This window comes from Serinus canaria, chromosome Z (assembly GCF_022539315.1).
Source record: "Serinus canaria isolate serCan28SL12 chromosome Z, serCan2020, whole genome shotgun sequence".
Classification (NCBI taxonomy): Eukaryota; Metazoa; Chordata; class Aves; order Passeriformes; family Fringillidae; genus Serinus; species Serinus canaria.
In genome coordinates, this window is record NC_066343.1 from 1,084,419 (window position 1) to 1,107,309 (window position 22,891).

The following is a 22,891-nucleotide window of genomic DNA, read 5'->3' on the forward strand; positions in this document are numbered from 1 at the left end:
ATAAGAGTGATGAGCTTTTATATTTGTCTTTCAGCATAAAACAAATATATGTCTTGTCTCTCCATAATTAGCATGTATTTTTATACTTACAACTTCTCATTCCCTTTTTTAAAAAAAAAAAAAAGGTTTAGCTGCCTGATTAACAGCCAATATTTTCCTTGCACTCCAGCTTTCATCTATTGAGATCAGCAAAACATAGTTTTCAGATGTTGCTGATGATGCAAAATGTGGAAGTAACTAGAATAAAACCCATGAACAGAGAATTTGTGACTTTGATTGTCATGTCACTTCTATTAAATAAGGTGATAAGGACAGCTGTGAGAAAATAGGATGATGTTATTACTTGTTATGAGAACATGGCATTTTGAAAGATTTGCAGAAACTGGAGTGTTTTATTCTTAGTTTCTTTCAATACAATCCATCAAGTGTCCAGCAACAGCTATCACCTGGTAACTAAGTGGTGACTCAAGCGAGATGCATGGATGTTGTCAGCAGTTGAATTCAAATCAAATGTTACTCATGATACAGAATCATCGTGGATGTTGACAAATGATAATTGCTTCTCCTTTGCAAAGGTGTATCAAAAATACAACCCAGGTTTAAACCTGAACAGAAAAGGAAGAAATGCTGCGGCATTATTTTGATTCAGTCACAGAGCAGAACTACTGTTCTGAATTTTGGGGGGCCCCAATATGTCCTGAAAACTCATAAAAAAGACATATACTAATTATAAGCTGTTTTCTACCTCTTGTTGCAATAACTAAGCTGTGGATAATGGTGCCAAGAGGGAAATTACAACTTCTCAACAAAATCAAATGTCATTATTGAAAAGGTGTTCTTCCATATATGCTTTATAGTTTTAATAAGAAAATATGGCTGCTGTATCCATAACTAGATTTGATAAGCGTATGTCATTAACCAAACTATACTCTGTAGCTTTCTTATGTGAAAACAAAGGAAAATAAACTGTGAGAAGAAGAAAAAAAAAGGACACTTGAAGTCTGAGAATATAATTTAATAATGCCCAAACATGAATCATGGTGTTTAAAATAATTAGTATCCTTGATCCAAGTAAAACAAAAAGCTGAGTTTATTCAGGTGCTGTACAAATAAAAACCTTCTGGCTCTAAAAAGGAAAGTCTAATAGGGAGAAAACTCTTAGGTTATATCAGCAAGATGAAAATATGGCACTATTAGAAAAAGATCTATGTGGTAAATCAAAAGACTCCAATGGACACTTTAGTACTCAATTTTAGTAATTTATTATATATTTCCAGGAAACTACTGCATTTTTTCCTCACTGAAGGGCAAAAAAATACAGGATCACACAGCATTCCCTCTCTTTCTTATAGAAAACTTTTAAAAAAATCTACAGAATCAACTCAATTTACCATTGATGATATTATGTCAATATAAAAATGCTGTATTTGGAAAAGCAACCTGTTAGAGAGAGAGTACATGAACATGACAAAGAAAGCAGGTGCTAGACAGGTTATAAAAATGTCTTGCCCCCAGCAAAATAAATGTATGAGTTGTGAATATGGCATGGACAACTGGACAAACATATCTAGGGGTGTGAAGCTCCCTGCAGTCCTGCCTGGCTGCTGATCAAGGTTTGGAAAAGAGTTTGTCAGCCACAGCACATTGCATTTGCAAGCTGAAGCTCTGCACATGAAGAGAAGTGAAGTAACTTTATTAGCAATCTAGCAGCCATCCCCAACTCAAGATTCAAAAACACTCTTGGAGGTTTCCCATCATTGCAGTGTGAAGGGTGATGGTACAACTACGGGCCACATTTTTCCTCTGTCAGAACAAGGGGAGGAGCATAAGTTAGAAAAAGTACTTCTCCTCACTGATCCCCTTGACTTTTCTTCCACATGTGCCACATGAATTCTGTTTGCTGCAAGATGTGAAAAACCAGAGAAAATTCAATCTTAACATTTAAATCAACAGCCAAGTGATATAAAATGTATTATGAAGTAGCCTGTAGCAGATCTTCTCTGAGATGCCTGGCTTCCAAAGTTCATCATCTAACTATAGAAAATTTGGTGAAAAGTAAGTCAAGATTAATCAGTCTCATTTAACTGGATTATAAATATTTCCTACAATCATATCAGGATAGCATTTGGCCATATTGCTAAAAAGAGTGCTGTAAATGGAAAAGTTATAAATAAATATATAAGCCTTTTGGCTGGTTTGTTTCTTACTTAGAAAAAAAACCATGTTTTTTTATCAGGGTAAAGAAAGTTCAATGGTGATTTTAGGCACTGAATTGAAAGAGTAAAGATAGAAGCAGACAAAGAAAGAAAGAAAAAAAAAAAAACAAAAGAACCACCCAACCAAAAAAAACAAGCCAAACCAAACAAAAACCACACAATCAAAACCAAAAAAAACCCAACCAAACAACAACAACAAAAAAAACCCCTACTCCTGATTATCTATTTGACTGTGAGAATCAATTTAATGAATGCTGGGGTTGAGATTTTAACTGATTATTGTCAATGATTACACTGTTTAGGACCTGACAGAAAATTCTGTGAGTAAAGGAGGCACAGTCATCTCTGTGTTGTGGATGGGAAACTGGTGCATAAGCCATCTTTCGTGGGCCCTGGCAAAATCCCAGCTTCCTGACTGCAACAATGCAAACTCAAAAAGCTTTCTATTGTCCCCCCCCAGTTTTCCTGGAAACAGAGGGACAGAGCCTGAAGGGGCACTGCAGTGGAACTGAGTTTAGGATATTTTTCACTAGACACATCGTGATACCAATTTTCAAGTAAAAATTGTTTTGCCCAAAAAGACATAGCCAGAGAGACCTGACACCAACTGTACAGTCCCATGAAAATGTTAGCATATGGCCCTATCAAAGGTTTGTGTACCTCTGCGTGGCACTGTAGATTTATTCTGTGTCTTCAGACCCCAATTTGTTACTTTTTTTCCTCAACAGTGCTTAATCTCCACATCCATCAGGAACAAAGAGTGAAAGAAATGGCAGCAGCTGCTTGTTTTCCACAGGAATGCTATCCTTCCCCTTGGTTTCCAAGCCTTAAATTACTTTCCCATTTTGTGTTTTTGCTTTCACAGGCAAACTGCTTGTGCCTTTTTTTCAAAGTTCTTTGAAAAATGATTTTTTATGTTTTAATTAGAAATTCATCAAGAATATTTTTCTCTGAAGTTGAAAAGTGAGTTTCAGGCAGTGATTAGATCCATTTCCCTAAAAATCTCCACAGTTTTTACAATCAATCAAAAAACCCCAAGCACTGACAATCTAAAATATGAAGAAATATGGTTCCTTTAGCTGCCAGCAATTGTACCAAAATGACAACACAAAGGAGAAAAAAAATTCTCAGATGAATTAGAGTTATATCCTCAGAATCCCAAACCCCTATGTAATCTCAAGGAAAACAGTGAGTTGTTATCTTCTCCATGAAATTTCTGTGGAAATCACAGGAGGGGCAAGACCTCATTTCTAATCAATTTTCCAAGCTCAAAGTGCAGATCTACCTTGATGCTGAAACAGATCTATTTCCAATAGGGAAGGTTCTGAACAGAAATCCAGAGCTGAAACTCTGGGAGCCAGCATTGACCAGTCCTTGCACCAGGCTGAACCACATGGTCAGAAGGTGTTAATTATCAGCCTTCAAAATTATTTGTATCAAGAAAGCCAGTTTAGAAATCAGTAAAAATTACCCTCATTTTTATAGAAAAAAAAAAGTGAATATACTACATTCTTAACATGTCTTTAATTTTTCTGTTCTAGGTCCATTTTTTTTTAACTGTAATTCTACATAAAAGGGAACTGGATTAAATACTAACAAAGGAAAAAATATTATTCTTACCCTCACAATTCTCTATCTTACTATTTTATTACAAGAGAGTTTCCTAATTTGGCTCTAAAATGTCATGTCAACTTAAAATATATGTTTTTCATGAACAGGATAAAATCTCATCTTTCTACTTTCCCAGATGATAGTCATCAGAACTGCATCATTTGACTGTGATGGATTCAGGCTAAAGAAGGGCACATCAGGACCACGAAAGCAAGATCTCTTGAAACATGTGCTCTTATTCAACTTAGACATCCTTTGTCTGTTCAGGCCAGTTATACAAAGATAAAGTACAAAAGAGAAGAAAGATTTGGTCAAGCTTTGCCCAAGAGATGAGGAAGGTAAGACCCTTGAAACAACTCCTGTTATTTTTCGTTTATTTGTTTGTGTTTGTGTGTGTCTTTGTGTCTGTGTGTGTGTGCATGTATCTCTTATCTAAATCTATAGATAGAAATATAGATTATATCCATATAGATATAGATATACAGATATAGATATAGATGATATAGATGATATTATATAGATTATATAGATTATATAGATTATATAGGTGATAGAGATATAGATATAGGTAGATAGATAAAGATCTCTATCAGAGGAACTAAAAAGTACCTCTATCCCATCTTCCAGTTAAATTCTCAAAACTCTGCATCTCAAGAAGCAAATTAAAAATGCATTCTGGCTACAGCTAATAAGCCTTTTCCCTTGCAGAAGGGTTACTTTTGGGGATAATAGCCTTAAATTTTGCAGGTACAGAGAGAGAGCAATAGTTTTTAATTCTGAAATTCTCTGGAATCACTTAAAATAACTGCCAGGAGCCTTGAAAAGACTCTGCTGGCAGTAGAATATCTGCATATGAAACTGAAAAACTATTTTGAAAACTCGGAAAGGAACTGTGGCCCAATTGGATCAATAATTTGGAGCACAGGACTGAACCATTGTGACCACACAACAGAAATAATTGCAATCCCTGCTAAAATAAGTAACATATCTCAACACAGCTGAGATCAGGCTAATGATTTACTTTGTTTTAAATGTGAATTATTGAAAGCAGGAATCAGAAAGTTCAAGGATGAAATTAGCCTCAAAACAAATTATTCTATTTTAAAGTTTTGGAAGAAAAAAAAATATCCAGCTAGTACAGTACTGAGAAAAAGAAAATCAACAGAATACAATTCCAAGCTTCCAAGCTCGAAGTTAATCTGATGATATATCTGAATACTGATAACCTGGGCACAGTTCCATTTCCAGAGAGAGATATGCCTGCTATGATTATCTCTCTGGTAGCTGTCAAACAAAGAGATGTCATTCTGTCTACAGTTAAACAACAACAGATGGAACATACCCTCAGCCAAGGTAAGTACCATCACTCCAACGCTTTCAAATGGATCCTCACCATGGTTTGCACCAGTCGAAGAGATCTATTCCAGCTCTCTATTCCAAGGCAAGGGTTCATCTCATCTGTAATGTAAGTTGAGATCACCCCCGAAGAGCTACAGAAGAAACTGTGGCTTTAAGGCACAGCCTTATGGCTGTGGTGTCATTATGGCATGCAACCCCATAACTTTCTGCTTGATTCAGAGGACATTTAGTGTGCAATGCCTCTCCTTTTCCTAAGCTCATGAGCTGCAAGTCTCCTGCAAAAGTACCAAGGCTGGGGAATAGAAGGTGTCCCACTTTACCTGATTTTGCATATTGCTTCTGGCCAGTTGACTGAATGGCTTTTCACAGCCTCCACTGAAAGAGGAATTTTTAGACAGCAGCTCTTCAGTTGTAAGGGTATTGTTTAAAAATGGTCAGATGATCCAAGCACCTTGCAAATACACATCTTCCTCCATTGGGGATCAAACAATGTCCACTGAGTCTGATATCTCTTCTACAGTTGTTTACATATTGGTGAGAAGCTCTAGATGTTGTGCCCAAGCCTTTTTTTGATGTAACAATGAGAATAAATGAATAGAGCAATCAGGTCACAGTTTTCCTAAATCACACATTTACTGCTTTATGTAATATTACAGACACATTATGGATGAACAATTATGAGAAATAAGATTTCTAATAATTTGAGGGTATTTATCATCAAATCAATATAAATGATGCCTCAAGAATAGAGCAAAATATTATATATACATTTTCACATTAAAGAATCTCTTAGAAAAGAAAGATGAAGAGAAAGAATGTTTGCATTTACTAATCTTCATTCCAAAATTCCCATAAGATTAATAACTTTTGTTATCTTGATGCAAGACCATAGAATTTTGGCTAGAATACAATTTGTAAGGAAAATATTTTTATTTTGCCACATGAATTAATCTTGAAATCACCTTAATCCAGTGATATTCATAATTAAATGTGTTTCAGTTTGAGCATACATTTGCCAAGTTGTTCAGAAATACTGTTGCTTAAGATATGTGGATTGGAATTGTGATTCAGGGGCACTACAAAGGGAAAAATTCTATTAGATTAACTGCTCCTGCCAGTAGAGCATTGTTCCTCCAAGATTGCTTTCTGGTCTTTTGTCCAGTCTAATTTCAAAGTCTGTCTGCATCTATAAGTTGTGCCATTTGGGGAAAGCATGTTATTAAAGTGTGTGATATGTTTTCAATCTATAATTTTTATCCAAAAAGCCCTCTTTATCACTCAATATGGAGGAAAAAAAAAAAGAAAGAAAAAAGGTTACTTGTTTTGTTTACTCTATTTCTGGAAAAGACCACCCAAAATCCTACTTCACCAGGGACCAACATCAAATGGTATTAATAGTCTGAACCAACCACAGTGGCTAAGCAAGATAGACAAATATGCCACATAAGCTTATTATAAATATGCATCTCAGCAAACTGGAGTTCAAGGCCACCTGAAAACTGCAGTCAGAAAGCTTTATAAGCACACAGATTTTGAAACTCACCCCCACTCCCATACTGCTGTGGGTACCTGACCCTCAGTTCAGCGCTTATGGAATTCTCTGAATACAAATTGCAATAACTACAACATAAATGTAACTAAAGGAACACGCCACATGATAGAAGAATGGTATTAACAGGGAGAACTGGGAATTAAGGAAAATAATGGTTGTTAGAAAGGAGAGCTTTGGAAATATCTGTTCAGACCAGTTTGTTTTTTTGAGACCACTTCTAAGGCTCATGCAGTAAATAGACACTTTGCCATACACTGGAATTAGATTGATTTCTATTTTTCCCATATTAGGCCAAGAAATTCTTTAAAGAACAAAGAATGGGCTTTTTCTTTTTTGTTTTATGGGCTAAGCTAAATTCAGCCCTTTCAATTTCAATGGACAATCCTTCTTTTTTACATGGTCCTTGCTACTCTGGCATCCAAGAAGTATATAGGGTTTCAATTGCCCTGTCCTTTCTCAAAGGACAATTGTCTCCTTACTGCTAGTCCAAGTTATCCCATTCTCATTTTACAAAACAAAATCTCTGAGACAGTGGAATACAATCATAACACAGTACCCAGTCTTAATATATAGTTCTCAGAATCATGTTTTTGACATGAAAAACAGGAAAATCTTTTAAAACAGGATTTACAGGCACAAAACACTGAATTTGAATGTTTCCTCAAATCTTGCCTGGTCTACCTAAAGATATCTGAGTTTGGTATCACTGCAGGCTCAGAGCCTCAAATCTGTGGCTAGACTAGGATGCCTGAAGTAAATACTCAGATACAGACCAAGGGATTTTTGAAGAGGTAGAAAAGAACACAGTGAGATGGTTGCAGGCAAATATTTAGAGCACATCTACCTGGAAATAGGAAGGTCTAGACTTTAAGACCTCCTAAATATGAAGAATTAAAACTCAAGTTTTAAAAAATTTCTTAATTTCCAAAAAAATTAAAAGGAAAAGAGGAAAAGGACATTGTGTAGGATGACCCACCAGGAAAAGGAGCAGGTATAACAAGGAGCAGGTAAAACATACCAAAATAAAATCTGTGGTATTGAGAGGGAAGAAGTCAGGGCTCTGGAACACTAATGAACAATACACCTAGCTTAAATATGAACTCTCTTCCCAAAGTTCATGACAGACAGGAGTACAACCAGAAGTACTAACACAAATTGTGTCTACCCTAAAAAGAACTGTGATTAAATCATCCCTACTAAGAGACCATTTCCCTGTGCTTAACTGCAGTCATTGGGTAAAATTGACAGATTTTTTTTGTGGAAATAGAAAGCAGAAACAAGAGCTCTACCTTCTAACCACAGGCTTTGCTATTACATGTCTCATCCATATATAAGTACAATTTCTCCTTTTGTGAACCTTGACGGCCCATTCTGCACAACACAGCTTTCCCAATAAAGAGAGCAGATATCTACTCTTTTCCCAGGGCAGACCACAATGAGAGGTGGAAAATTTTAAATGCCATATACTGAAAGGAACCTACAAGGCAGGGAAGAAAGTGATTCTGTGACATAATTGAGTAGGGAGAAACTACTAGTCCCATCAGTGTGATCCTAAAACACTTCACTTTTTATGAACTGAAATATTCTAAACAGTCCCTGTTAAAAAAAACAAAGGGAAGTACAGGGAAAAGGAAAATTACAAGGCCTGATGTTTCATTTTTAGTAACCAAAATAATACATGGACCATTTTCTTCCACTTCTTAAAGCATTATATTCACTGAAACAATATACAAGTGGTGGATGACAGGTCATCCTTCTTTTAAGCTTGTAAAATATACACATACTTGTTGCCAAAACTATCACATTTCATGCTGAACTCAAGACTTTCTGCACATAGCAGGCCCTCAGAGGACACCTAATTCTAACAATCCAGACCAGGATTTTTAGAAACATAATTGTAAATGTCATTTCTGAGTAGACTGCAAATGAGCCCACTTCTCAACTCATCTGAGGACAGTGGTGCTGGTGCATACATTTAAATGATCTTTTTCTATATTTTCTTTCTTAGACAAAGACAATGTACATGACCTCTCAGGCACCTAGGCTGGCCCAGTTCTTACACAGTACTTTCCTGAACAAAGATGTCAAAATTAAGCTTGAGTTACACTTTAGGTTTCTAAGTGCTTTTTTGGATGTCAACCAGACTAAGAAACTTGTCCAAGGTCATTTACAAAGAAAAGGAAGCTGTTTTTTTATGGTATTTATGGCAGAAAAGGAAACTGATCTGGAGTGTTCTTTGGTCTCAGGCTAGCACCCACAGCACTAGAACATCTTTCATCTCTGCTGCTCTTATCAAACCAAAATGACACAAAAGATAAGAAGAGATAAAGACAGAAATTAACATGTTGAAGGATCAACTAATTTCATTTAGAAGATTCTGAAACACGATCTATGCTTAATTTTAACCATATATTACTTTCTTACCCTCTGCAGATGATTGCAGAAATGCCAAGTCCATCTATTTATAAAACAGTGAAACAGTCGAGTATTCTCTAATGCACCATTTCCAAATGCAAGCAATACATGCTGACCAGCTTGTAACTATCTTGGCAAGGATTCTCACACCTGTTAGGATTTTAATTTATCAAAGACAGACGTATTTATATGTCTGTCTGTGGCTGCATGCTCATGAAATAGCAAAGGATGTTAAAACAGCACTATTGTTTTAGGAGCAGCCAGGAAACTCAGCGTTAAGTTTGTTCCTTTGTCCTTAGCTCACCCGTGCTGTGCACAGCTCTTGTATATATCTAGAAAAAAGCCTATGAACAAAGCTGATGAATAATCAAACGAGGCTCTGTAATGTTATACTAAAATCAACCAAACTTAAGCAAATTTGAAAAAAAAAGCTTGAATTGTGCCCACCTTTCTCTAGATGAGGTGGGTTCGGATTTGCTGTGTTTGATTTTTCTTTGTTAATGACGGTGATTATAACAGACTTCCTCATACGAAGATTTTTAATAGTGTTCATGCATAAAAGCCTCTAAGGGGGGGCATGGGTACAGCCATGGAGTACCTGCCACTCTCTGCAGATATGATGTAATTTCCATAGAACTGTTTATTTTAAACCCATCGCACACATAAAAGATACAAACCCATTATTGGCATATCATTCAAGTGATAGTAATGACTCCTCAGGAGGTAGAAAATACACCAACTTGAAGTGGAGTGTGTTTTATAGACCAGGTTTAATTTGATAGGAAATGCTGGAAGGCCCTTCACTGAACCAGAGGGGAGGCGGATGGGAGTTGCACACTTGGATGTAGTCTTAATCTGAACATTTATTTTTTAAAATCCTATTAATTTTTTTTTGTCCATCAAACAGCCAAGGCACCACTAAACCATGTCCTAAAGTACCACAGAAAAGTATGTTAGATGCACCAGACAAGACCGCAAAATATAGGTAAAGAGACATTAGTCCCATTTTTATGGTGCATTTAATTTCCATTTTTAAAATACAAGTTTAATATTGGCCATTATGCCATGGAACAAGTTTCTGAATCATCCAGATATATTTTCTAATATTAATTAGTTGAAGTTTTTAACTGAATCCTAAAAACAAAATAGCACCATTTGTGATAAATAAACACATAACACATTGTAATATCATCTTCACAGCTTTTTAATTAGAAGATTTATTAAAAAATTATTAACTGACAAAATTCAAATTTTATAAACAACACAGTGTGAACAGAAATTACTCCCAGTCTTAGACTTTTTTATTTCTATGCAAGTCTTCCAATTTCAATTACTTGTAACTGAAAAAATTTTTGTTCCAGGATAGAGTTGGTCAACATTTTTCAAAACCTATACAGTAATTCTTGATAACAATGGGAACCATATAAAACATATTTAAGTGCATTCATTTTTTACAAACATATCCCAGTAAATGTAAAAGTTGCATGCAATGCATATAACAACATGCAGTTTGTAAGAATAAGCTAATTAAAACTGCTAGCAACCTCAAAATGCAAGTCCTGTACACTGCATCCATCTTATTTCTAAAAAGTTTATCAATGGCCACTGATTGCACTTCAGTTAACAAGGAGACAGATCAGAAAGAAATGAAAGGATGATGATTTGCGTACTTTTTCTGAGCTATATCCTTTACACTATCCTTACAATTGTGTTACCCTACTTGTCTTGCTGTAAGTTAACTTCTAGTGTCGGGGTCTCTAGCTGGTCAGAGTGACCCCGAGAAAAGTTCGAGAGTCTCTTTTCCCAGCCCAGTGCCTGAGCAAGGAGTCAGGGCTCTTCATTTCTCAGTATCAAGGTTGTTTATTGTATCTCATCTATAAATTTTTTTTCTCCTGTCCAGCTGAGGTCTGCTCAGCAGGACAGTCAGAGGCACTCTGCCTGCCCCCGGGCAGTGTAATCTTTATATACTAAAAATTACGTGTACAATATTTACAATTACTTTCCAATACCTATCACCCATGTTAAACAGTGAGCTTCTACTTTAAACCAACCCAAAAGTGCCAACATCACCACTGAAGATGGAGGTAGAGAAGAAGAATAAGAAAGGCTAGACAAGCCCAAATTCCTTCATCTTGTCCCCAAAAACCCCTATACTAAAAATCCCAAAACCCACATTTACACCCTGTGACAACTTTATTATTACACTATTTGAACTGCTGTGGCTTTTAGATCTTCATGTAAAGGTGGCAATTTGCTCCATGGTTCATAATCGAACCCGCTGGTGTTCTGGGCTGTGTGCCAGGGTCTCTGAGCCCCCTGGCAAGGGTCCCAGCAACTCTGGACTCCCAAAGGGATGTCCTGAGTCCCGACATTCTAGTATTGTGAAGAGAAAAACAAATACACAGGTTAAAATTTTTGAATTTCCTGAGATTTCATATAGTTATTGATCTAGCTCCCTTAGCACAATCTCAAATGTAAAGCAAAGTTTGGCAGTCTGAAATTCAGAAACAGTTTACAAAGTATACACTCACAGGAAAATGAATTCTAATTTGAAAATATCTGCTATTATACAGACTTGGCTCTCTTTTTGCTCCAATTCCTTTACTTTCATGATAAGTCTCATTTTGGTATAGCTCATTGGCAAAAGACAAGTTTACAGCAACTTTACATTGGTTTACTTTGGCTTGAGGGAGTGTTGTCCAGTCAGGGTTTAGTCAAAAATGCTTTGTGTTGACATGAGTCAGGTCTGGACACTCACTTTCCTTCTTTTTCTTTTCAGTTTATCACACTTTCAAACTCAATGACATTTCCATTCGCCTGGAGGCAAAGTGGCTTTTTTACATAGGCACTCGAAATGTTCAACAATACTTCTGCTTTTACTTTGGTTATGAATTTCAACAGCTTCCTGGGAGATGGTAAGTGCTGACACCAGAAAGTATGTCACAGAAAGCAATTAAAACTTAATGTCCTATAGAAACCCTGTACAAACATACAATCCAGTGCAATGTAAGTAAAATATTTATTTTCAGAAATAGTCTTTGGTATTCTGAAAGCCTTTTCCAAAATACAGTACAATCAGCAAGCTTGAAATAGCACCTCTAAAGAGGTTTTCTTTAACAGTGATAAGAAAATCCTTCATTACAGCAGAGAATATACTGCTGACTGACAGCCCATGTTGATACTAGGGAAGTATGCTTAAGTCCAAACTAGGCCTACACTTATTTGTCAGTGCAAGGCAGGTGTATACTTTCCCAATTTTCCCATTACTTAGAGCTCTCAATATGTTTCTTTGGTAATTTTCTGACATTAAGAGAAAATCGAAAACTGAAATACTTAGCTTTTGAAAAATTCTAACTAAACAATATATAAATCATGTACCTTTTCTTTTGCCAGTTCTTTTTATATGTTTTACTTCATGTATGTCTTATTACCCTGTTTTCTTCTTTATTCCCAGCAGTCTCTATTGGCTCTTCCCTGAGCCTGTCTAGATTGCATAGAAGAAAAGAGAAAATAAAGTCTTGCACACATCAGTCTTATTCCTCCAGTTCTCTATAATGACTTTTCTGCAGAAGGCAAGCAGCTCTTCACAAAGAGCTCTACACAACTTTTCCTGAGCTAGTCTGGGAAGTTATTTCAGCCATTTCTAGAGTGAATACAAACAAAAGTCTCATTGAGTAATTTACTTCCTATTTTTTAATCTGGAGTAAGATGCTTATGAACTTACTTTAGATGCTTGATCCAAAGTGACTTAGTAATGAAGAATCACCTGAAAACTCTGAGAAATCAAAGAAGTAAAAGAAGGTTTTCTAATAATTTGTCTTGTCCTGAAAGCCTGTTTTCGTTTCTCCAGGAAAAGAGATTACCTTTGTTACATTTCTGACAAAAGCTCATTGAAGGTAGACTCTGCTAGTCAGTAATGCAGTGACAGTTTTTGCCTCCATCCAAACCATTAACTTCAATAGTAAAAATGCCCAATTACAGCTGGCTATTATGGGCAATGTTGAATGGCTAAGAGAAACTAAGGGTGGCTTTAGACAGAGCACTTAGAAGATTGCAGCCCTCCATTCACACTGCCTCGGCAAAAGGTATGCCTTGGTGAGCAGCCTTTATCACTCATCTCTGGAATCAAAAGCCTTTGCAAGCCTATATTTCCATTTGTAGAATCTGAGCAACACTTAGGAAAAGAGTCTGCACCTGATCTAACTTAATCACCAGCAGTTAAAAATTCACCTGTGATAATCCATTACTCAATAACATGCAAGAAAAAGAGAAGGTTCCTGGACAGATCTCAGTAATCCTTCGTAAGGAGTACCTTGTGGCCACACCTCCAACTTTAGCTATATCTTGACCTTTCTGTCAGCTCAACTATTGGCAGGGGAGTAGTTAAAATATCCCCAATATCTTGCTCTGTGTCCAATACAACACTGTCTTTCCATCATGCTTATAAACCCTCCTCACAACTCTTGATTGTTTCTGTAGCCTGTTTAGTACTGGAAAATACTGTTCTCTTCATTTTCTTCTCTTAAAGGGATTGACTTCCTCTTTAGTCCTTGTAGCTGAATTAACTTAGTTAACGCATATATAGAACCCACCTTTACCAAAGATATGTAATGACTCTTTCATTCTTTATTTGCAGAGCTTCTTTTGTAAATGTACTTGGAAACACGTGAGGTTTTTCCTGAAGACAAAAGGCCTGCCAGCTCTCACAGGCATTTCTCACAGGCATTACCGGCAGCTGTAGCCATAACAGAAATATTTGTCTTATTCCATGAATCTACAGGTGAAGATGACACATTGAGTTTTTCATTGATGATTATGTTGGCCCAAATGGAAAAAAGACTTCAATAATTTAAATTACTCCTGTTGAACCAAATGACCTTAGATACAAACTTTACATTTTGATATTTTTCATCACTTCAGCGAGACCTAGAGGTAGTACTAGCCAGTATAAAAGACTCTGACACCAAATGTGAAAATAATTTCATTGTGGTTCAAGGTTTGTCATATCATCCTACAGAAAGCTAAATTATATCTGGATTTCACATTTTAACGTGTGCTGGCAAAAGTATACTGTAGGACACTATCAATTGCAACATCATCCTTTATATTCTGAAAAAATACAAAGGGAAAAATATAAAGGAGAGAAAAGACTAAAATTCTAGTATTTAACTGAACAGAAAGTTGGCCATTTTGTAATCCTCCAAAGTGAAATCCTATTTATAGCAACAGTGTAATCGAATAATATGCAATCACTTGGAGGTTTGCAACATTTGACAAATTGTAATTTTGTTCTTCACAAACTCCTAAACACTTCCTGCTAAGTGACAACAAGCATCAGCAAGTTTCAACAAATCTTCTGCAGTTTCTTTATCTCACTATAAAGAACAGATGCCGTTTTGGGGCTGCTGTGAACTCTTCTGTTCTTTGTGTAATGTGCACATGTATATGCGAGGGCACATCACATGAAAATGTGATAGCCAAGGCCCATCTCAGATGCTTTTTCTACGGTACACAGTAAGCAAACAGCTGGTTCCAGGCAAGAATCTTCTGTCAATCATGGCAAAAATGTAATCCACATAAAATTTCATCGCAAAAGTGACAGAATTCTCAGCATTAATAATGAAATTTGGGCTGTTAAAATATACAAAGATGGTCCCACAGTGTTTTCCAGTATGTCTGTGAAAATGATTATCTATTTCGGCCCTTCACCAGTAGCACGTGGGAAGGAAGTATCAAAAGTACATGAGTTAAGTAGAGCTGATGCTCCCAGAAAGCAGTTACTTTCAGGCTATCAGCATGATTTAAAATCTTTCTGCAAAGAACTTTACAAAACAAGGACCCCAAGGAACAGATTTTAAAACTATAGGAATTCAATTCCATTAAGTTAGAAAAAATGTCCCCTACACATTAGAACATTGTTGAACAAAGCTTGAGTATCCCATTATTTACTGGTGCATCTTTTTTTTTTTATTTGTTTTCCTTTCTGGGCTCCTTTATGACCAGAAGACAAACATCAGAAGTCTAACTAACTACATATTAAAAATGAGATTCCTTGTAGAAATAAGGTACTTATGTTTGAAAGGCAGTAACATTCCTGATGGAGAAGGAAAGCGAGGAAACATGCAACTAATGAGGGGCATACCATCAAATACAATGCAGGAAATGATATCACACACTTCTACTTACATTACACACCTATTCTCTCAGTTCTCTAATTGTGGAAGTTTTCTCTACAGCTTTAGGTTAAATGTAGTGTTCTTTTGGGGGTCAGTGCCTGTCGGTACAGAAAGTCTAAAATTCTCAGCATCTAGGGTTCCAACAAAATTGAGCAGTAAGAATGAATTGCTTCATAGAGGGGAAAGAAAATTACCAAAGTCAGGGAAAAAAAAAAACTTAGAGAATGTACAAGATTGATGTAAAAAAGGAGCACATCAACAAATACATCTTGAGACAGGCAATGCAAATTTATTTTGCTTTTAGCAGGTCAGCTACATCATTATACAAGTATTAAAAAGGTAGAAAACAGAGGATAGAAGAATATTATTTCTTCTCTGCAGTTGCCTTATGATGACATTTTTCTGATCCTGAGTGGTCTTCCAGTTTAATGTGTCCAAGTTTTCCATTTATATCCTTCATTGGAAAAATGGCAATTAATTCACACCAAAACATGTAGAAGAGAACACGTGTTGAAGCAAGCATAGACTTCTTGCTCTAGGAAGACTGTATTATAAATATCAGAATAACCAGAGGCACAGCAAAAGGGGCATCTCCTGCAGGGAGAAGACCCATGTTCAGGCTCTGTTCCCCTAGAGTAAGAACTAAGATTTCATCCTCAGCCCTTTTCCCAGTAAGCCCTTTAGGCTATCCATTACTCTTGATGGAACATTTTCAATCTCAACTATTAGAGCAGCTCTATGTTGTATAAATTGTATTAAGTATTCATTGAATTTTGGGTTTCAACCAGGGGTTAGTGCCCTAATCACCTGGCTATTCTAGGAAGACATGAGACAGGGCAGAACATTGTAGGAATCACATAATAAGACTCAACAGCTTTCCTATATCAAGCTCCACACTTCATCATTGCTGACCTCATTAATGAAAGTCCTGACACTTTTCCAAACCTCCTTTACCCAGTGAGTTTATTATCATGTCATTGGTGGAATTGGTTGAAATGTCTCTGGCAGACCCTCCTCTTTTTCCCTAGGAGGATGATAAGGGACTTAAATGTAATGAGAAAAGTCATAGGACAGTCTAGAAAGAGCAAAACATTTTTTTGAAAAAAACTACTTCCTGAGAAAATGTAATTCTAAGGATATGCTAAACTAATCAAATTTTTGCTCTACATCAGAACGTAATTTAAAATATAACAAAACAAAACATACATAATAAAACTGCAAAAGAAACCAAAAAGATATTGCTGAATGCACAGGTTTTCTGTCTATCTCTACACAATTTATTTTTTGAAGAGATGTAATTCCAAAGTAACTGTAAAGAAAAGTCAATGAAAAGTAGAGGTAAGTCTTGTTTTGATAAAGCAAAATTTAATTGTAAATTGCTCACATCTGAAGTTTAACGTTACATGGAAAAGCTTTGCTTTGAAACAACATGGAGAGTTTTTGCTGTTGTTTCAAGCTTTCTTTAGAAATGGCTCTTTTAATGCCAAAATAAAGTTGTAATATCACATATGCTCTTACAGTAGAATAAATATTTTAATTAACAATGGCAATAAACAAATGAAAAATATGAGAGCTCAGCAGTGTAGAGCACAGACATTCATGCTTACTGACTTCTGCGGGCTTTTTGAACGTTTGTTCACTTTCACACAGTTTTTATGAGCCAGACTCCTGATAGCTCAGTGATTCATTCACCCTGCATGTGAGCATTCCCTGCAGAGACAGAAGGTCAAACTCTTAAACACAGAGCTAGACTTGACCAAAAGAAGGTCTCAGCTGGTTAATGCAACCTTTATTCTACCTAAAGGTTTTGCCATGCATGCCAAGCAGGGGAGAGTAAAAGTGTACAGGAGAAGAGGAGCCAACAATTAAGAAGGGAATGTTAAAATTAAAAAGAAGGGATGATTGCCGCCTTTTTTCTTCTTTTCCTTGTTCTCATAGGACCAGTAGTGCGAAGTACACACTACACAGTTCATGACCAGTGGATGATTGTGCCATAATGTGGAGTCCTAATCCAAATGGCAGCTGGAAGAGAGAATTGACTTGGAACTATACAATATTGCAATGAGCCTTGAGGTACACAGCACATCCCATCTGTAGAATTCTGGATCTCCCCAATATCTTCTGACCTAACAGGAGTAAGGAAGATGCTGGCTCTGCAGAGGGGTGTCTCAGTAACCTTTGCTTAATAAAAACCTATAATTGTAGAACAGTTCCAACTGAAAGAGACCTTTTCAGGGTCATTTAGTCCAGTGTCCTCTGCAATAAGCAGGGACACCTTCCACTAGATCAGGTTGCTCAGAGCCCCATACAATCCAACCTTGAACATTTCAGGGATGGGGCATCTACTACCACTGTGGCAGTGTTTTACCTTCCCCATTGTAAAATGTCTCTTCCTATCTAATCTAAATCAACCTTCCTTCAGTTTAAAACCATTACATCATATACTGTCACAACAGGCCCTGATAAAAGGTTTATCTCTATCTTACAGGCTTTAGAAATATTTGTAGATAATTCTGGAATATATATTATGTCTTGTCAACACTGTAGCAAATGCTAAAATTTATCTATCATTTTATAATAAATTTCTAGTTCATATTCTCCTTTCCAATATTCAGAAGGATCTTATCTCATAAAAGATAGAAAAATACATTGGTTGTCTTCCTTAGTAAGTTTTGTTCTCTAGATGCTCTTTTTATGCTTTCATATTTTCAAAAAAGCATTTTTTAATCCACATCAATTCTACTTCTCATATGAAATTCATGATAAACCATAAATAACAAATATATTACAGTTTCCTACTATTACATGACATGGGGTATATTTCCAAAATCCTTACTTAAGGATGACTTGAATTTAGTGGATAGAATACACAAGGTCAGCAAAATAAAATAAACAGTAAGCTTTAATATAAAGTCTTGCCTCTGTCACAAGTAGATCAACAAGTTCTGTCATTACTGGTTTTTTTTTTTTTTCCTCATTCTTCCTTCATGTAAGTAATTCCAACATAACTGTCACATGTTTGAGATGATAATTTTTTATTTTCTTATGATACTTATGGGCTGTCTGAAGTTACACAAACCAAAAATACAGCCAAGTCTGTCACTCTTCTTAAATAATTCTCCGACCTCTCTTGATTATCCATAAAATCATAAAAATAAGAACAAGATTGAAAATTGAAAAAAATTAAAAACACTCCTATTACTCAACAAATGTCTTTCAGTTTTTATGCTTTGAACACGCTTGGTACATATGACAAAAAATGACAGCAGTTTCAGAGGATTAAACATAAGGTATATCTCTGATCTCTGACATCCATGTGTCATGTCAGTAGAGATTATTGTAGGAATTGGCCAAAAGTTTTGAAATTCTTGTACTTCTAAGTGAGATGTGTGCTGATATATTTTTTCTTTGAATTTCAGTTTCAAAATTTGTGGAAAAATTAAAAAGCAGAAAAGTCAAGAGGGAAAATGAACTGAGAATGAGTGGTACTGTAATTTCAGGTTTTAATTGCCAACAAGGCATGCTGGCTTATAGCACTATTACTGAAGAAGGAAAAAAGGGTGTTTACATCAGAAATGGAGCATGACAGACATGAGCTATGGAAAGCAAAATATATTTTTTAATCTTTAGAACAAAGAGCATTTTTCCTGCTGTATTTCTGCTTGAATAGACACTTGACTGGGTAATCATGTGATTTGCAAATTTTAGTTTAGTTCATCTGAAAAATATCCCAGATCAGAAATGTTCTTTTTTTCTCCTTATAATTTTGCTTAGTCCCAAGATTAAATATGATTAAAAATTCTCTATCAATATGCATTAAAAAAAATCAAATTTTTCCCAATAATCTCCAGTTTTCCATTACAGTTTTCTGCAGTTATGTGCCAACTAACAAATGAACATGAATGACTCCACAAAAATCATGAGAAAAAAGAAAAATGACACCATAACAGCTTCTTGTCTGGTACTAATTTCATTATCTTTCCCCCCAGATATTATCTTTGGGTTGCTTTTTAGCTTTCTTTTGGATGTATATTGCAAAACCCTGGACACCTTACTCTCACAAAAAGCTTTTTTACGTGTGTGCATAATTTGAAGGAATTCCAGGAAAAGCTTTTTATTGTGTATGTGTGATCCAGATGTAAAATTCTTACAGCAATGTTATATATAAAGGGCTAATAAAACAGGTATTGACAAGAAATGCAAGCATGTATTGAGGTTCACAAAAGAAAAGACATGATAACCCATTCATGACCTGATAATTTTATAGGTCTTACTAAAGTTGATGCAACATTGAGAAGACTAAACTTATTACTCAGCTTATATGCTTTGAGTCAGAGTTCCTTTCACTGAGGGTCAGACAAAATAGCACTTAGCAGCATTATGAAGTGACTGATTACCACAATTTCTGATTTGAAATTTTAAAAGTATACTATTTTAAAAGAAATATCAAAAATTTATTATTACAGATGTGGAAGTTGCTGGATCTGTGTTTTCTTACTCCAACTCTCTTCAGATTTCTGAGGATATTTCTTTATTTCTCATCCTAATCCCTTTCTGGTCCTTTTCTGTTTTTCACTCGTTCTAACTTGTTTGTGAGGATCCATCATAGTCTGCCCCAGCTTGCTTACACTCATCTAATACTGTTCCCCAGCTTCACCCTATTATTTCCTCTGAGCAAAAGCAGCAAACTTCAACTCTTATCTTCCACACAAGAGAAGAAAGGAGCGAACAGATATATTTTTTCTTCCAGGAGGAACACAATTCTGAAATGGTCTGAAAAAACCAGCATTTATCTCATATGTGCTGACTATAAAATATTTGCATGTGAGTCATTTCCTGGCAACAATATATCCTGGCAAGCAATGAAGCAATAATGAATTATTTTCTTTTCATGATTCAATACAAGTTTTTATTACCTAAAATGATGCCACTCATTCTTCATAATAAAATATAGAGAAGAGTAATAATAAAATAGAGCAAGATTTAAAGAAAGGAAGGATAATTTATTTTGCCCAGTTTACAAATAAACCCACCATAGGATGTGTTAAAATTTTATGTGAATATAACTTAAAATTTACGATTCAACACTTCCTATTGCTCCCAACACAATGCAGTTGAACATAAGAGTATTAGCCATAAAACTGTATGATAAAATAATGTTTTAAATTGTAAATATCTGGCCACCTAAAGCCTAAGCTTCAGTGTAACCCAGCTCTAAGCCCAGCTCAGGGCTCTGGAAACCTCTGCCTGTGAATATGCGGTGAAAAGACCCCCCAGTAATTTCAAAGTCCACTTGTAGCAAACAGTTACTGTTGTCATCTTACTGTGGGGGTTCCATATTGTTGTCTCCCTATGACAAAAGTTTCACACCTCCTTGGTGTTTTTTTGGGGGTAGCTCCTCAGAGCACTGACTCTTTTTTCTTCACAAGGCACCGACTGACTCCCTTCTCAACCAGCCACGCCACTCTTTTTTAGGACTCTTCTTCTCATTGGTTACAACTGTGGCTTGTTAAAGTCAAGCCTGTTCCTAATCTTTGAAAATTGGCCCAGCTGCAACTCCTTAGAGGTAAGATTACTTCCTACACTATCTTTATTTTCTTGTATTCTATCCCCCTACAAGTTACAAGTCTGATTCCTAGCGGAAGAAAGAACCTAAAGACCCCTACTACCCAAATCTTGTGTTTCAGTACTCAGATCAAGAAATCACCAGTGAGATTTCTCTCGTGTGATAGAGTAACCAACTGGAATGAAAAGTTGTGATCAGACTTCCACTTGAGGAAGTAAGTGAATGAGAGAGACAAATAGACAGAGATAGAGGCATGGGGACAGAAAGGGAGTGAGAAAGGGAGAGAAGGAAATAAAGTGTAACAGCAAGCAGAGATAAAACTAGTACAGACAACAGCAAAATCACCTACTCCAGTTTTAGTGTTTGCAACCCCAGGAAAGCAAGTTATGAGAAGATCATATAGTTCAAACAAGGGGTTGATCAGCATGTTCATGGGCTGTGAACAGGCCATCTTGTGGCAGAGAGGAGGCTGGTGAGGGAACAAAAATGAGATTTGGAGCAGTAAGGAACCGGGAGGGAGGCCAGCCTGGCATACTCTGAACCATTAGCCTGACATGTGGCCATGACTGCTTAAAGAGTAAGGGTGTGGAGGAAGAGAAGTTCAGTAAGGCCATGCCAGAAGAGTTAGCTCAGCTTAGATCTGTCACTAGGAAGAAAAACAATTTTGAGGCAGAAGACTGTGTGTCTGTATAGGAGCTGCCATTGTGGCAGAGAGGAGTTGTAATTGGAACACAGTCTAAACACCATAGAAAAATCAGATAGCGAGCATCTCAGTTTGGCTGACCCCAAAAAACAATGAACAGCTCTGTTTTTGATCTCTCTCAGTTCTTTTAAAACTTAATTAAGATTTTTTTTTTTTTAAGTATTGCTTAGCCTTAATTGTATTCTGTAATAGTCATAGTACAAAGCTTAAACCTGTTAAGCTTTAACATACTTAATGGTGTTAAAGTTTAACTGTTGTCTCCCTCTCAGTTTAAACAATAATTTAAGCCCTTCTCCTCTGTTGAAAAATCTTTTATGTTAAAAAGTAACCAGATGGATGTACAAGGTAGAAATGACAACACATTTAGACTCCTAGATCTAGACCATTAAGCTACAGCTTAATGGTAAACTTACAAGGAAGAAATTTTCTTCCTTCTAAAACTTGTATTAAACAAGTTTTGCAGCACTTTAGAACTCAATCAAAAAACCACATCCTATTGCAGAAATAAGATTACTGTGCATTTACCCAAATAAATCTTTTATTATCCAGGGCCAATTATACATCCAAGTAAATACTGCAGATTAGTAGTCCTGTAGCACAATCATTGCCTTTGAGGATATGGTGCATGCATTATGTGCTTCCTGGTAGTTGACTTTGAACATGCTGCAGTTTTTGGCCACTGCCAAATCAAAATGGGAATTTGGGTAATGGGTAAAAGACCACACATCCCTGTATAGCTGAGGCAGAAAAGGCGGTTTTATCTGGGGCTCTGGTTTCTAAGGAAGAGGACATGAAAGTCTTCCAGGCCACAGCTTCTCACAAAAATGTACTGACAGTAGCAGTGAATAATTTAAACATTTATTAAACCACTTCACAACAAATAGTAATTCATCAAGTGCTCTCTTGCCTTGTAGCAGTCTTACTCTAAGAAGGAAATTATTAGCCAAATGAGTTTTTAAGTATTTAAGAGATCAATTCAGTTAATATCTAAAATATATATTTTTTCAGGTTTACCAAGAAGTTCTCTTACTTCGTACAAACATCAGAAAACAACATATCTGCATATAAAAATATTTAAAGCAGTAAAAATTAATTTTTTGTTGTGGACTACTTAAGTTTCATACATGAAACTATGTGGAGATCCTCTAGTCTGTTGGGCATTCAGAAAAAAATCAAAAGACAGTAGCAATGTGTTCTGTTAAATTAATGGTAGCTTCAGATTTAATATACTGCATATTAATTTATGCCATGAATATGTCTGAAATAGGTCCATTCACTTTATTTTGCAAAAAT